At 35.5% G+C, this 16,656-nt stretch overlaps 1 long non-coding RNA gene across 1 annotated transcript; it reads right to left on the bottom strand.

Moving 5' to 3' along the window:
- Nucleotides 1–10,430: 10,430 nt before the first annotated feature.
- Nucleotides 10,431–16,210, bottom strand: LOC118532028 (uncharacterized). Its single transcript, XR_013440890.1, has 3 exons — nt 15,973–16,210; nt 15,843–15,881; nt 10,431–12,924 (listed from the first exon to the last, which is right to left on the bottom strand). It is a non-coding gene; the product is annotated as an uncharacterized LOC118532028 (long non-coding RNA).
- Nucleotides 16,211–16,656: the final 446 nt, after the last annotated feature.

Below are 16,656 nucleotides of genomic sequence, written 5' to 3'. Positions count from 1 at the left end.
GGTTACCTAAATGTTTCAGTAACATTTGTTGAAAATATTATATTTTTCCATTAAATTATCTTGGCAGTTTTGTTGAAAATCAATCAATCATATATTTGTAGGTCTCTTCCTAGAAACACTATTCTGTTTTACTGTTCTATATGCTTATTGTTACACAAACAACACATTGTTTTAATTTGAGTGAGTTAAAAATAAGTCTTAAGATAGCATGCATTCTCCATCTTTCTTTAATTGAGATACATATTCACACACCAAGAAAATCACAATTTTAAAGTGTTACAATTCAATTCACAAGTTTGTACAACTATCACTATTATCTAATTCTGAAAATTTTCATCACTCCAAAAAGAAACTTTGTATCCATTAACAGTTACTACCATTCCTCCTCCTCTAGTCTTCCATCTGAGAGCTGGGTCAGTGGGACCACTACCCTAGGGACTCAGCAGATGAGGCTCCTGACCTTCCAGGATGAAAAGGTGGGGCCACTACTCTAGTAGGCTCAGAGGACAGAACATCTAGTCACAGAGATTATTCTCAGGCCTTGAAACTTAATGGAATTTGCTTTGCTGGATTTCAGACTTGCTTGTGACTCTTATTTTCCTTCCAGTTTTTCAGTTTTGGAATAAGAATGTCTATACTATGCTTGTCCTACCACTGTATTTCTGAAGCTAATAACTTGTTTTCTGGGTTTCACAGATGCACAGATAGAGACGAATTCTACTTAAGGATGGACTATTCAAAAGGTCTCACACATAACTGATTTCAATGATTTAGAACATGAGATTTGGCACTTTTTGAACTGATTATATTTGGGTAAGATTGTGGACTTAAAATTGATAGTCGAATATAGTAACACTTCTGGGGATATTGGGATGGGGTGAATGTATTTTGTATGTGGGACACATACATGTGGGAAGAGGGGTTATTATGGGTTTAACTGTGTCCCTCAAAAAGTACTAACATGAAAACCTGTGAATGTAACCTTATTTGGAAATAAGCTCTTTGCAGATATAGTCAAATTAAGATGACATTATACTGAATTAGGATAGGCCTTAACCCAATGACTAGTGTCCTTATCAGACAAGGGAAATTTGGACACAGACACACAGAAAATAAGTTCACATGAAGGTGGAGGTAAATGTTGGAGTGATGTGTATGCAGGCCAAAGAACACCAATGATCGTTGGCACCTTCAGAATCTAGAGGGGGAAGGAGCGTCCTTCCCTAGAGCTTTCAGGGAGAATATGGCCCTGCCTACAGTTTGATTTTAGACTTGTTGCCTTCCAGAATTGAAAGAGAATAGATTTCTTTGTTTTAAGTCATTCAGTTCATGGCAACTTGTTACAGCAACATATGGAAACCAATACAGACAGTTAATTATATTTTAAAGTGATTAAATATAAGAGAGAAAAATTCATGTTTACTCTTATGTTTGTCATTGGCAGTACCCTTTATTCATTCTCCTAAATACCCATTTCTATTTGATATTATATTTCTTATCCTTGAGTAACTTATTTAAATATTTCTTATACTCTAAGTCTGCTAGCAATGAATTCCCTCTGCCTTTTTTTTTTTTTTTTTTTTTTAGTATCTGGAAAAAAGTTTTTATTTTACATTTGTACATTTATTTTTTTGGAAGATTTTATTATTGGGCATAGAATAATGGGTATAGAATTTTTAGATGACAGTTTTCTTTTACTTTTTCTTTTTTTTCCTTTTAGTATTTAAAAAGTACTGCTCCCTTGTCTTCTGGATGGCTTCATTTATGAGGAAAATCCTGCTGTATTTTTATATATTTTGGTTGCCTTCAAGAGTTTATCTCCAGTTATCACTTTGTTATTATGTCTAAGGGACTTTCTTTTGTCTTTTTTACTTTTTTCTCTTGTATTCTTTTCCTTTTGTATTTATCTTGCATGTAGTTCTACGAGCTACTTGGATCTGTGGTTTGTAACCATTTATTAATATGGGAAAATGTTTGAGTACTGTCTTTTCAAGTATTTCTTCTGTTCAATTTTTTTTCTCTTTTAGAGACTTTAACTTATAAATATGTCAACAGTTTGACATCATCGCACAGCTCTTGAATATTCTGTTCTTTTTTTTACGATTTTTTCTTCTGTGTGTTTCATATTGTATAATTTTTTTAGCCTATCTTCAAGTCTATTTACTCATTATTTTTTCAGCTGTATCTAGTCTGCTAAGGATTCATCAAATAAATTCTTAATCTTTTTTTGATGATATAAACTGTTTTCTTAGAATTTTTTAATTCTTAATCTTGATCACATATTTTTATACCTAGCATTTCCATCTGACATTTTCTATAGTTTTTATCACTCTCTTATAATTGCAAATCTATTTATATATGTTTTATTTCTTTTTTATTAAATCCTTTAACATGCTAATCATTATTTTAAAGATCCAGTCTAATAGATATTATATTTGAGTTTCCTGTGAGTCTGGTATTTTCAATTGCTTTATTTCATGATTAATGTTTGTAGGTTTTTTTTTATTTTTATTTTCTGCATATCCCATAACTTTATTGTTTGCTAAACGTCAAGTGCAGAAGGACAATAGAAACTAAGGTCAAGAGTATTTATCCCTAATAATGGGCACCCCAGTTCCTCTGTCAAGCCATTAAAGTGGAGAGTTGGCAATCAAATATGTGTTTGAGATAGGTTGGGGATTTGTGGTAGCAATTTTTTTTAAAAAGAGTTATTTATTTATTTGAGTGATAGAGCATGAGCAGAGGGAAGGGCAGAGGGAGCGAGAAAATCCTTGAGCACACTCCCCACTGAGTGCAGAACCTGACATGGGGCTCGGTCCCAGGACTCCGAGATCATCACCTGAGCAGAAATCAAGAGTCGGATGCTTAACCGAGAGAACCATCCAGGCGCCCCTGTGGTAGCAACTTTATCTTTGGTGTACTGTATGTTTCAAATTCCTCCCGTGGCTGGGTTTCTCTTTGTGTTTGTATTCCAGTCTCAGCCTTCAGCAGTTCCTGCACCTTTGTGCCACAAAGAGTCCTTCTCCACACTCCTACCCTCTTCATCCTTAGCCTTCTGTTTCTTGTTACACATGCTAGGTTCATGATTATGCCCCAGCCTGAGTCTGGACCATCTTAGCATAACTGTCCTTTCTCACTATGGCATCCATCCAAATTCCACTTTTTACCTCTAGTGTGTTTTGGAGAAGAGGTTGTTTTATGACTTTTCTCCAATGACAGGAGACCCTTGTTCTGTGCTGGGGGAGAATAATGGACACAGGAGTTCTTCCTAGCCACCTCCAAATGTAATTGGATATACTTCCCCCCTCCCCCCTGGGAGTAACATATCTTTGTTTAGGCCCTAGTACAAAGAAGTTTTGTTACCCTTCCCCTACTGGTCTGAGAACCTTGCTTTATATATCAAAGGGTCCCCAAAGCAGGGAATGTGTAATACCTAGACCCCAGTGATAGCCAGTCACTTTCTTCATACCGAGTCCTGTAATGAAGACTCCTTCCAGTCTCTAGCCCTGCCTCAGATCTTTTTTTTTTTTTAAAGATTTTATTTATTTATTTGAGAGAGAGAGAATGAGAGAGAGTGAGTACATGAGAGGGGGGAGGGTCAGAGAGAGAAGCAGACTCCCTGCCGAGCAGGGAGCCCGATGCGGGACTCGATCCAGGGACTCCAGGATCATGACCTGAGCCGAAGGCAGTCGCTTAACCAACTGAGCCACCCAGGCGCCCTGCCTCAGATCTTTCTTATCAATACAAAAGCCCATTGAAAGGAGTTTGAACATTCATGCAAAATATCTTCAGGGCTCCTAATTATTCTAAACTTATAATATATTAGCTCATACTCAGCATTTAAGATTTCGTTATAATTGTAGCTGATTTAATTACAACTATTATTACGAAGGCCACTCTCCCCACCCCACCAGCTGTCAAAAGTTTTAAAATTAACATATCTCATTCATCTTTGGAGAGACTTGTCAGTCTTTGGAATTCAGTTATTGCAGTGGTCTTGTAACCTCAACTTTCTGAAAGTTTTAAAAGAAAGTATGCTTTTGTAAATTATCTGTTTCATTGTAATGATTTTCTTTTGTGTCTTTCTGCATCCTAAGTGAGAGAAGTCTAATGACTTTTTAATTGTTCAATATTTTCTATAACCTGAAGTTCAAACAAGAAAAATTCACATCAAATATTAACCAACCAGTTAAAAAGCCATTTACTTGAATTTGGAAGAGTATTTTATTTATAAGATAAGGAGATTCAAACAGGAAAAAACTTCAATTAAAAAGAAATAAAAAACTATAGAGATAAGTTACAACTTTGAGAAAATTGTCCTAGCCTACGTTTAAAAAATTAAAAATTCAACAATATTATGATTTATGTATATACTCTTACAATTGCTAATAATCACATTCTATTCCATTTTCCTATGTGCCGCCAGATGATGTTTCTAAAATAAAAATATGATTAAGTTATCTACTTGCTTCCAATCTTCAGTAGCTCCTCATTGCTCTTAGAACAAAGACATATCTCCTTATCATGTCTCTTAAGGCCCTTATAGGCCCAGGGCCTGCATATCTTTTTGGTGTTATCTCTTTCCATTCTTCTCATTACATTTCACACTCCTGTCATATTGACTTTATTTTAGTTCCTAGAATGCCTCCTTCCTTCTTTCCTTTGGACTTTCACAGATGCATTACTCTCTAAATTAATCCATCCTCCTCCAGCCATCATACCAACCTCACTAGCTAACTCTTTTTATAGTTATGACTCAGTGTAGAAGTTAATTTTTCTAAGTAGGTTTCCTCAACCCCTAAAAGATGGATGAGGTCTTCTGCCATAGGGTTCCATAGCACCCCTCAATTCATCCATTATAACACTTTTTGTTGTTGTTATTGTTATTGTTGCTGTTACTATATCATAAGCAATGCAAAGTCAGAGACCACATTTCTCCAGTGTATTCTTGAGTTTTCCAGATCCTTGACAAGTCCCAGAAATATACTATGCATTTGCTGAATGTGAATGAGTAAATGTTCTTCCTATTTGCTGGTCCACCTGCCTTTTTTTTAAGCCATAAAATATTGAACAATTTTACCTTTACTCTTATTTTCCAGATGAAATCCTTCTCTTCCAAAATCCATTATTAGTTTTTTTTTTTTCTCAAAATTTACTCATTTTTCCCTTACTCTAAGGCTTGGTGAGTAATGTTAGTGGGCAAAATGTACTTAAAGAAAAATTAGGACTTAAAAAAGGGTGACATCAGAATTGAGTCTCTTTTAAACTATTCTCATAACACAGTGAATGGAGTGACTCATTTCCATCAAATTGTGCTATAGAAATAAAAATGAACAAGTTGACTTTATATTTGAACACATTTGAACAAAGGGATGGCTTTGTTTCAAAAAGCTTACTCACCATTTCACATTTGCTAGGGTGTATGTGTACATGTGCTTACCCCAGGGCAACTTCCAGTGAGGTTGAGTAATTCTATCCAAATTTGTTCTTCGACCATGGGGTACACCCGTTGACAAGGGTGTCTAATTTGTGGTTCTGCTCATCATGTTTAAATGAAGCATTGGCCTATTCATTTTTTTAAATGAGAAGATCAGATTTCAGTGAAAACCATGTTTATGTATCAGAAGAAAACAATTGGTCTCCAAGACTGACCATAAACAATTGAAAAATTATGTTCTTGAAGTATTTATAGATTTTTGACATATTTAAATATGATCTAAGTTTCTTAGAACCACATATATATGAAATCTATGTGTTAAGACTATATAATTTAGAGAAAAATGCACTGGTACTGTGAAGTGGCTCAAGAAAATTTCATTATGCACAACACTTAGGTGTTTGTTTGTTTTTTAGTTACAATATTCACAAAGGTGGGATGTGGGTTTGCTACAATCCCTAAGACTCACCTAACTACCAGTGAAAGAAGATCTCAGATTTATTTCTATCACACATGCAGTCATTTACTAATCACATATTAACAAAACACTGAAAGAGTCCATACAGCCTGTTCTTTAATCTTGATACAATCTCATTCTTTGCAATTGCATGTGCTCTGACAACACCTTGCATAAAAAAATTCAATCGAGTCAGCTGGGGCGAGATTCTAGAAGCAGGCTTAGATCATCCTTCTAGTCAGCATAAGGCACCAGAAATCTTCCAACCTGATCTTTGGACATAGGATTGTTAGCAATAAAACTTTAGCTACCATCCCTAAGAGTAAATGTTCTAGGCCTGCATGGATTCTTAATTTAACCCTATTGATATAAATTTTGGTAGAGCCTTGAAAATATATTTATTCAATCCACATACCTCAAGTATCTTTAATTTCACAATGAGACCCCATTGCAATATGTTAGTTAATGGACTGGTTTACCAATAAAACCTGTTTCTGCTATAATGTCAGCTGATATTTCTAGAGCAAGGATTCTTTGTTTGGGAAACTGACTATAATTAGAACTATCCACACTTTCTATATCAATAAAGAAGATAGCATGCTAGCTTGATAAATTTTTTTTTTTTTGAGTTGTGAATTGATTTGCACAAGCCTTTGAGATAAATTCATAAGGGAGTGGGAGAACTTTCCTTTTTCCATCTTTATTTAATGTGTGTGTTTTGTAAAGTACTATTCTCTTTTATATTTTATAGTCACTTTTATAATTACCTTAAACTTTGATGAAGGAAGTCCCTACTTAATTGTAGCCATTTTCATTGTCAGGAGATTGCGTGTAATCCTTCAGGGGCTACCTAACTAAGATTTATAGTGCTTTGCTTTGAGAGTGGAACAATTAAGTCTATTTTTGTTTTATAGTCAAATGAGCAAAGAAAGCTTCATTTTAGAGAAATTGATACTAAGTATATCAATTAAGTATGTCACCAGAAAGTGTTTATAATATCAAAATTTTTGTATGTGAAAATACATAATATATGATCCTGTTTGAATGTGGGCATATTTAGATTTCCTTTAAAATGATTAATTCATTAACCAAGCAAATACTTACTGAATCTCCACCATGAAGCGTGTGAATTCAGATCCTGGGCAAGAAAAAAATGAATCTTCAAAGAGCTGAGAGATTTTGAGAAAGATTGAGAGAGAGAGAGAGAGAAACAGAGAGACATAGAGACATAGAGACAGAGAGAGAGAGAGAAGAGATGGGAGAGGGAAGAAGACAAGGAGAGTATTTGTAAAAGTGCTAAACAAAATGTGTTCAAGCTAGTATAAAATGAAGCTGAGGGGAGAATAGATATTTCAGATATCATTGGAAAAAAAGAATTGACATGGTCAAATTCACCCAGTTGTTCATAGGAGAGTCTCAAATGTAGTCTTGATTCCTAGATTGTAAACAGCATCTGGAGTATTTCAATTTAGTTACAAGCATTCATCTTCAAAAATAAGTTTGTTCTGTGTGATACTAAACCAATACATGTTCTGGATGGTTTTTCTCCATATTTTATGGATGATTAGCTAGATGTAACCAGGTGACCAAGTTCTGGCCAATGATGTGTATGTGAAAATGCAGGCACTTTGGGAAGGCGGTTTTCTTAAAATTGGTAACTCAGGTGAAAAGTCCTTCTTTTTATTTTTTTTTTTATTTTTTATTTTTATAATTCTTTTTTTTTAAAGATTTTTTTTTAATTTATTCATATGAAGCAGAGAGATACAGAGAGAGAGAGAGTGAGCATGAGCAGGGGAGAGGCAGAGGGCGAGGGAGAAGCAGGCTCCCCGCTGAGCCAGGAGCCAGACATGGGGCTCGAACCCAGGACCCTGGGATCATGACCTGAGCCGAAGGCAGATGCTTAACCATCTGAGCCACCCAGGTGCCCCAGAAAAGTCCTTCTTTTTAATCATCTCACTTTTCTTTCTCTTTCAGGCTTGAAGCTGTTGTGTAATGACTGATGCAGTAGCCGTTATGGTGACCAGAAGGCACAACCACAAGTTAGAATGGTGAAGGACAGAGATGGAGGTAACCTAACTCTGAAGACTGTTGATGCCCATATCAACTTGGCTGCTCACCTTCAGACTTGTCCATGACAAAAGAATAAAGCCTCCCTTTGACTTTAGGCTGCTACAATTCTTAACATTAATCAGACTAAAAAAATAAAAGGATATTCTAAAACTTCAGTAAACTCTGTATTATTGTATCTTTCCTGCACTAAGAAAACCTTTCCATGCAATTTTCAACTTTATTTATGGGTAGTAGTTTCAGAATTTCAACAAAGTCCACTTTAACTGTGCATGACCTCCACTGAACCTGATTACATCTTTAAAGGTACTAGTATTTCCTAATAAGGTCATGTTCACAGGTACCACAGGTTAGAACTTCAACATATCATTGTGGGGGAAACAATTTCACCCACAAGACTGACTCTACTCCAGACTACTCCATGTCAACTCTGGATCTGCCTTTGGTTTCCGCTTAGAGTAGCAAGAATCACTTTTAACTGTCATCAGGGATATACCAAAGTTAATGATTATGGAGACATTACTGTGTGACAATCTAGTAAGCTCTTTCCAAGAATTATTCTTTAATTGTCTCACATTTGTAAAACTAATAAAGCTTTTTGTAAAATACTGTAAATAAAGCTGAAGTAAATAAAATAAAAAGTATAGAAATGGATCAAATGGTCTGTTGTTTTTTTTTTTAACAGTAACAGGAACATAAATCTTGAAATAAGAAATAGAGAGTAAGTTGAAACCGAAAGATTGTAAGAGAATAAGAGATATATCTATCTGTTGTTGTGTGGCGACTTCATTTGGATCCTGATCAAATAAACAAACTGTAAAAAAAGTTATGATACAATTGAGGAAGTATAAATACTAATTTATATTTGATATTAAAGTAATTATTATTAATTTGGTTTAGATGTGATAACGGTTAAAGATTTTTTTATAACATTTTTCCTACCTCTTAGAAATACCTACTGAAATATCTACAGATATCATGCTCTATGACTGGGGTTTACTTCATAATAATCTTGCCTGAGCAGCTACAGACGCAGAAGATTGACCAGGAGTTGATCACTGGAGACACTGAATGATGACTACATGGATTTTCATCATACCATACCTTCAAATTTGGGGTATATTTGACTTTTTCATAATGAATAGAAACCATGGGTAGAAAATAACCTTTGGGGGTGCCTGGGTGGCTCAGTTGGTTAAGCCTCTGACTCTTGATTTCGGCTCAGGTCATGATCTCAGGGTTGTGAGATGGTGCCGTGGGTTGGGCTCTGCGCTGGCGGTGGAGTCTGCTTAAGATTCTTTCTCTCCCTCTGCCTACGCCCCTCCCACCCTTTTCTTTCTCTTCCTCTAAAAAAAGAAAAAAAGAAAGAAAAGAACCTTTGGTGTGTAGATATGAAAACTGTATTTCTTTGTAACAAACTACTTTATCTGAAAAAGAGGATAAAAAATGTCACAACTGTATAAACTTTTACAACTTAAAAAGTTTTATTTTTAAAAAGATTTATTTATTCATTATTTGAGAGAGAGAATGAGCAGGAGGGTCAGAGGGAGAGGGAAAGAGAATCTCAAGCAGACTCCATGCTGATTGCAGAGCCCAACTTGGGGCTCGACCAGGGCTCGACGTGGGGCTCAATCTCATTACCCTGAGATCATGACCTGAGCGGAAACCAAGAGTCGAACGCTTAACCAACAATGCTACCCAGGCACCTCTAAAGCTTAAAAAGTTTTAACATACATTTACAAATATTACCTTAAGTCCACCTAACAATACAGGGAATTAGGTGGTGTTGTCGTAGTGATATTTTCAAAAGAAGCAAAAGATAAATTGATCCTTCTTTCCAATAGTGGAGTCAAGTTTCAAATTCTGTTTCTTTAGGATTTCTAAATGGACCAGCAAGTCTTGGAACTATATTCCTAGCCTCCCAGCTTGCATTTTTCCATTTCACTCCAAAGCAACAGTATTTTCAGTAAGTGTTTGTGAGTGTGTAGGCATAGGACTTGACCTGTCAGAATGCAAACACTAGCACACGTTTATATGGAATACTCATTAACAACAGACCACTTACCTGCTGACATCTGAATATTCTTTTGATACAATTAAGTGATGCTTTCATAAGAAAGATTTCAAAATTTAAAAAAAGAAAAGGAAGAAAATAAAATAAGTTGATTTTAAATCATGTGGAAAAGTACTTTGGGGGGAAGGAAAGAAGTGAGAAATTATTAGTTGCTAGGAATTTGAAAATAATGAATGTAAGAATCGCAGAAAACAGTTCAGAACAAGTGAAGTTTGTGAGGGACGGAGGGCACCAGGGTCAGGTTCAGGTTCACAGCCATGCCCTAGGCAAGGTGTGAAGTGGTCAAGTTAGCCAAGGACCTTAGCTTCTGAGCTTCGGCCACTACTCACAGTGGCCAAGAGTACACAGACATAAAGAGTAAAACTATTTTTGTTTAGGTTATCAGAAGCATTATTTTATTTTCTTAGGAACCAGCATGAAGAAATACATATTAAAGAAGAATTTATCTGGAGAATTCCTACAGAGAATTCTGTAACCCCCCTTTTTTTTCTCAAATCTTATCTATTTTCTCATAAAAACTGTTGGTCTTTCAAGCCCAAGAAAGGTAATATAATGAGGTTTGTTTGACACTAAACTCGCTAAGAATTAATTTATAAGGCTGATGGCTTTGGAGACACAAAATGTACCTCTCTTTAAATAATAAAAAAAATCTTCAGACATGAAAATAAAAGAATCCTCCTCCCTTTGCCTTGACAAGGAATATAAATTCAGAAACATTTTAAAAACAGTAAATCTTAAAGGAAATATTCAAATGAATGTTTGTGACGTTAGAGATGGAAACAAGAGGAGTCCCGAGGCCTGATACCCTTTATATAAGGGAGCTATAGACATCAAAGAAGAGAAATGGTCATGAGTTACAGTGCATAACAGAGTTACAAGATCTTTGTCAATTACTCCTTTGTCTTGAAGGAAATTCTGGAAAGGCCACACATTTTGTTACTGTAAACAGTCCTTTTGTTTAGAAGTGCTAAGATGTCTGTTATAAACCACTGAAGAGTTTTCATTCTGTCTTGTTAAAGAAAAAAAAAGGAAGAAAGAAAAAAAGAATGAAAAAGAAATTTTAAAAGCTTAATAAATACAAGTGGATAAATTATATTATGGGTGTAAGAAAACAGCTGAGCAGCAATGTGGTATAATTAATGATTAAAATGTTCAGGATTTACAATAAGATTACCTGGCTTCAGATTCCACCTTAGTTATTATTCACATGTGTCTCTAAGACTGGACTTTTCTTTTCTGAAATGGAGTTGACACGGGTTGTAATGAGACTTAGATGTGATAATACATATAATGTGTCTAGGATGTTGCCTGCCATACATTAATTGTTTAATAAATATTATTTATCATCATTATCTGTTATTCATATTGTCATTATTAGTTGATGCTAATGTAGTGATAAAATATGTAAAATTTATGACAATAAAATTGTATTATGACCAACTGGGAATACATTTCTGGATTTCAGCAGGATTCACAAAATTTGAATATTAGCCGAAGTGGTTATCAAAATGATCTCTGACGGGGTGCCTGGGTGGCTCAGTCAGTTAAGCAGCTGGCTCTTGATTTTGGCTCAGGTCATCCTCTCAGGGTCCTGCGATTGGCCCCGAGTAGAAATGATCTCTGACATGTCTCCAATTATCTTTCACTGTACAACCATCTCCATGTAGCATGTTACTTCTTGTGAGATCAAGAACTCACTGTTCAGCCTTTCCGGGTTAGAAGTAAGGTACATAAAAACACAGAGTTTTATAGGCTTACCATATTTTCCAAGGTGTAACTTGGAAAACGCAGGAATGGATCATGACCAGGGCTCCATAAATGCTCAGTGATGGATGAAAAACAGATATGTATAGTCACAATCTCTGACTATGTCTTCGTAAGGATCACAAATTCCAGGGGTCCACAGGCATCTTACTGTGGATGGCCGGGGAAAGGCCAGAGCAAAGCTGATGAAAGAAACTTCTGTTTTTGAAATACTGAAAGCCTCTGCATGCCCTTACCAAATAGAATCCCATGCTAGTACTTTTCACTTTTATTCTCATCCCCTCCATTCCACAGTTACATTTCCCCTTAAGGATATAAAAACTAGTAGAAATACAGCAACTCCTTCAACACTAAATAATTGGGTGCCCCTGGTACAAAACAACCCCGGAAGAGATAAACCATAAACTGAGAGCAGTCCAGATGAGTTTTTCCATCGACTCCTCTGTTAATTCAACGTATGTGCTAATTGCAGAAAGTAGTGTGAAGCCTCATAGGCACCATAAAACCTATGTTATTTTTCCATACAAAAACTTCATCAGCTCTTAAATGGCTAAACCAAGCAATCCTTACAGGATTCAGGATTCAGAAGGAACCTCAAGAGACCCACAAGGAATTTATGGGTGTTCCTATGGATGTCCAGTGAGTTTGATAGTTTATCTGGGATATTTGCAAAAAGTTGTCAGAGGTCTCTCAGGATCCATAAAACTCAGATTTGCATAGATCACTCCTTTGCAAATTAAAGGGTTGGAGTGGGTCCCTGTGAACTTTTGCAGTATCCGAGCTCCAGCCAGATGCCTTAGGAACCAATGGATTTTTCTCTGATTATGTATATTGCTCTCTTTGAAGAAGACAACACTGAAAAATTATACATAAGACGAAGGTGTAACTTGGATGATTCTGTGGTTTTACTGAGGACAAATAAAAAGAGACATCAGTGACCTTAAGAGAAATGAAGTTGGGGCGCTTGGGTGGCTGAGTTGGTTAAGTGTCTGCTTTCGGCTCGGGTCATGATCCCAAGTCCTGGGATCGAGTCCGGCATCGGGCTCCCTGCTCAGTGGGGAGCCTGTTTCTCCCTCTGCCTGCCGCTCCCCCTGCTTGTTTTCACTCTCTCTGTCAAATAAATTTCTAAAAAAAGATAAAAAAAGAAAAAGGATATTTCAACTTATCCCAGTAATAAATTAATGTGTTTAATTTTTCTTCATATAAAATGTCTATTGTTTCTTAAAACTATTAAGTTAATGGAACACTTTAATTTTACTTTTAAAGTGCATACTGTTAATCATGCTTAAAATGAATCCATCAATTGAATCTTAAATATTAAAATTTTAGAAAGTGTCATTTATAAAATACATGTAAATATTATTCATAAATTACATACAGGTAAACATAGAATAATAATAAACATATGCTTCTCCAAATTTACAGGGGATTTTTAATCTGAGGCACAACCTAATCAATAAAGCTTCTAATAAAAACCTTTAAACTCTAAATATCATGAAGCTGCAACATTTTCTGTTTAGGCTATAAACCCTCATATTCAAGGATCATGTGTGATGTGTCTATGATGCTATTTATGAGAATGAAACATAGCACTGCTTTTTATCCAGAGGCATTATGGACAATGCTTGATCTTGCATGAAAATCCCATTATATTAAATCCATTAATGATATATAAAAATCTTACAGTATAATTTTCCATCATATTAGTGATACATCATATCACATTATAGTTTTCTTGTCATTAACATTGTGTTTATGCCTTTAGCTAGAGTTAAAAAGGGAATTATTAATAACTTGTAACAAAAACTTTCTAATTGTTACATTGTTCTACATGTCTCTTTAGATACCAACAGGGTTGCCTTCAAAGTAGAGAAAAAAAAGAAATTCATGTAAGTTTGTATGACATAATATGCATGACTAACTCATCTGAATGTCCAAATGAGAGTTGTAAAATCAAGATGAAAAATAAAATTTAAAAACCTATGACCTCATAGTTAATGGCTGAGTGTACCAATGGGATTAAACAGTATTTTACTTTTGCTCTCTAAAATAGACTTTTTCTATAATCAGAAATGTGATGTTTACAATTTTTCTCCTTTCTCCCCATTTTTCTAAGTTTTCTCCTCGGTTGATTCCCTGCTCTATCCCTTATTTTTTAATGTCCTGTTCCATTGGTTCATAGCTGAAGTTTTAATACTGAACTTTTCCATATAATACTGTACAAACGGTATTGATTTTCTATGTCTTAATTATCCTCTTTAATCCTGTCATCCTAACTAATTCCACTCATCTTAGTGGTTGTGACTTGCCTTACTGATAATGCAAGAAAGGATTTCTGACTCTAGCTTATGACATTCTAAGGACTTCTGGGGAAGTGCTAAGGGGCATGCCATATTCTGTTCTCTGGAATAGATGAGTCCACATGTTCTGTGACTAACCCAAGTATTTAAGGGTGGTACTTGTGATCTTACTAGATTCTGGCTAATAACTTAGCATTCTTTTGGTTTATTTTCTAATTAGAAAAATATTAAATGCTCAATATGATTAAAAGTCATACTAGTGCTCAAGAAATTTTAAAAAAATGAAGTATACAGAATTTTTGTAAGGACTGAGTTAATGTCTGCTAGTCTTATAAGACAATGCGTGGTTATATAATATATGATCAATTAATATTTGCTCTCTTTGTAGGCATTGATACACTTAACATAAAACCTACATAAACTCACTTATTGTTTTTTGTATCCTGACCACTTTAAAAAATTTGAGTTGCCATAGACATTAAAATGCCATGTAAGAGAAGAAATTAGAGAGAATTTGAAAAATGGCACAGGGTTCTCTGAATGCACTTAAGAGGGTAAATTAGTGAGTCTACAGTGAGCTGATTGTAATTTGAAACTCCGTTTTAGTTATGCTTCATGAGAGCAAATGCAAAAGTGAAACTTGATGCACTGTATTGTTTTCTTCCCTTCTACAGTTCAACTCAGGCTTTTTCTCTCCTGTGGCTTTGACAAAATGATACTGAGTAATTTTTCAATTTTATTTTATTCTTGACCCCTCACAGAAACATTTGCCTAGGGTCTTCGTTTTATTTATGTCATTCTATATTCCATTCTGTTACTGTTGGGAATGAAAAGAGAGCAAGCTGTCTATGCCACAGGATCCATCATTAATAACCATGAAATGTTATGAGCAGACACACTGTCGCATCAGCCCTTTAAACGTGAAAGACATAATAGTAAACAATCACTCAATAATATGCACTTTCTTGGGTTTTTAATAATTGTTGATGTTCCATTTGTAACCTCACTATCAAATAAAAATCTGATTGAAGCTTAAAATTCATTAGGACTGAATTTCAGTAATAACCACTTACTTTAATATTTATTCTTTTACTTCTCAGTGGGGCTTCAAACAACTAATCAGCTTATCATATAAGGATCAATTTAATGGCATTAAATATTATGACATGACATTTCATAGAATAAAGGACAGTCAAGAGATTCACTGTAGAACAGTTATTAAGCAGAGAGTCCATGTGGGTGGGCGTGAAAGGAGCCTATAATTCAGAGTGCAGAGAAGCAGGTGGGAGTAAAGTGTATCATATTACTTTGTGAGCAAAACAGAACATGCCCTTCAGTCACTGTTTCTCTTCTGGTAGAAGCTAATATTGCTGAATTTTTTGACCTCCCTTGTATTTCTAACTATCAACTTTAATGCAGCCACATAAGCAAATAGACCATCAAGTATTCCAGCCTTTATGACATCTGGAGGTTCTGGTAAATATTCACACAATAAGCAGATAAAGAAATGGTATCCATATTATTTTATCACTAGCTGCTGTGTGTGTGTATGTGTGTGTGTGTGAAGGGAGAGGACATCATTTGTTATAATGTGTTATTTGCTATATAAAAGAGTATTAGAATGAGTCATTATTATCTGGAAACCAGATTCTCCCCAGAGGCTTCCTCACTTTGGGTAAGTTAGCTGCTTGCTTGTTAACCATTTCAGGGCACTGATGACTCATGCCTATAAATAACACTCACCACTGAATCCTAGTCAAGCTTCCACACATACAGAGAACACTAGGGAAGAAAAAAAAAAAAAGGTACTGCGATTTACATATTTTGGAAGGCTTCTGTTTAAAAAAACTGTCAACCCAGCCTCAGGACTTACCTTTAACGTCCACGAGTCACAGGGTCTCTGAGGATGAGGCCATTTGTCTTTCAAGCCACAACAAACCTGAGCAACCTGTGCTTGAAAACACAAATGTCTACTTTTACCTCTCAGCCCTGCATGGCCAGTGCTGCTAGAGTCCAAGTCTTAGCTCCTCGGGACGCGGAATTGACTGGTATGGGTCGTGGCATCACCATAGTCTAGTGATACCTGGCATCGACACAGTCCGTGTGCTATATTCTAAAATGATACAAATGCCTTAGAATTTTTTTAAAAAGCCTCTGAGTTTCTTCCCCCTCTAGTTATTTTTAGACTTAGGCTAAGATATACGGAAAATTTCTCCATGCCTGGCTATATAACAGTCTTTCTATGTGAAATTAAAGTACATTACAAATCCTCTGTTTCACTCATCTTCTGATCCTCTATTCTGTCCATAAGAAAATGAAGCTGATGAGTATGCTTGGAAAATCATCTTGGGTAGAACATGTTTTTGTTTTGTTTTGGTTTGGTTTTTTCTCCAAAATACCCAGCCCACAAGCTGTCTTTGTGGATGACAGGTAAACAAAATTGTGGAATGGTCAGAAGCTGCTGAAAGGTGTTTCAGCTCAGAGATGAAGGGTCTGTTGTATAAAGGTTCTCTTTTGTTCTTCAGACATCACCTCCACCCACTGGAAATAATTGCTG

The sequence above is a fragment of the Halichoerus grypus genome, chromosome 9, assembly GCF_964656455.1.
Source record: "Halichoerus grypus chromosome 9, mHalGry1.hap1.1, whole genome shotgun sequence".
Taxonomy (NCBI): Eukaryota; Metazoa; Chordata; class Mammalia; order Carnivora; family Phocidae; genus Halichoerus; species Halichoerus grypus.
This window is presented reverse-complemented; position numbering and strand designations above follow the sequence as displayed.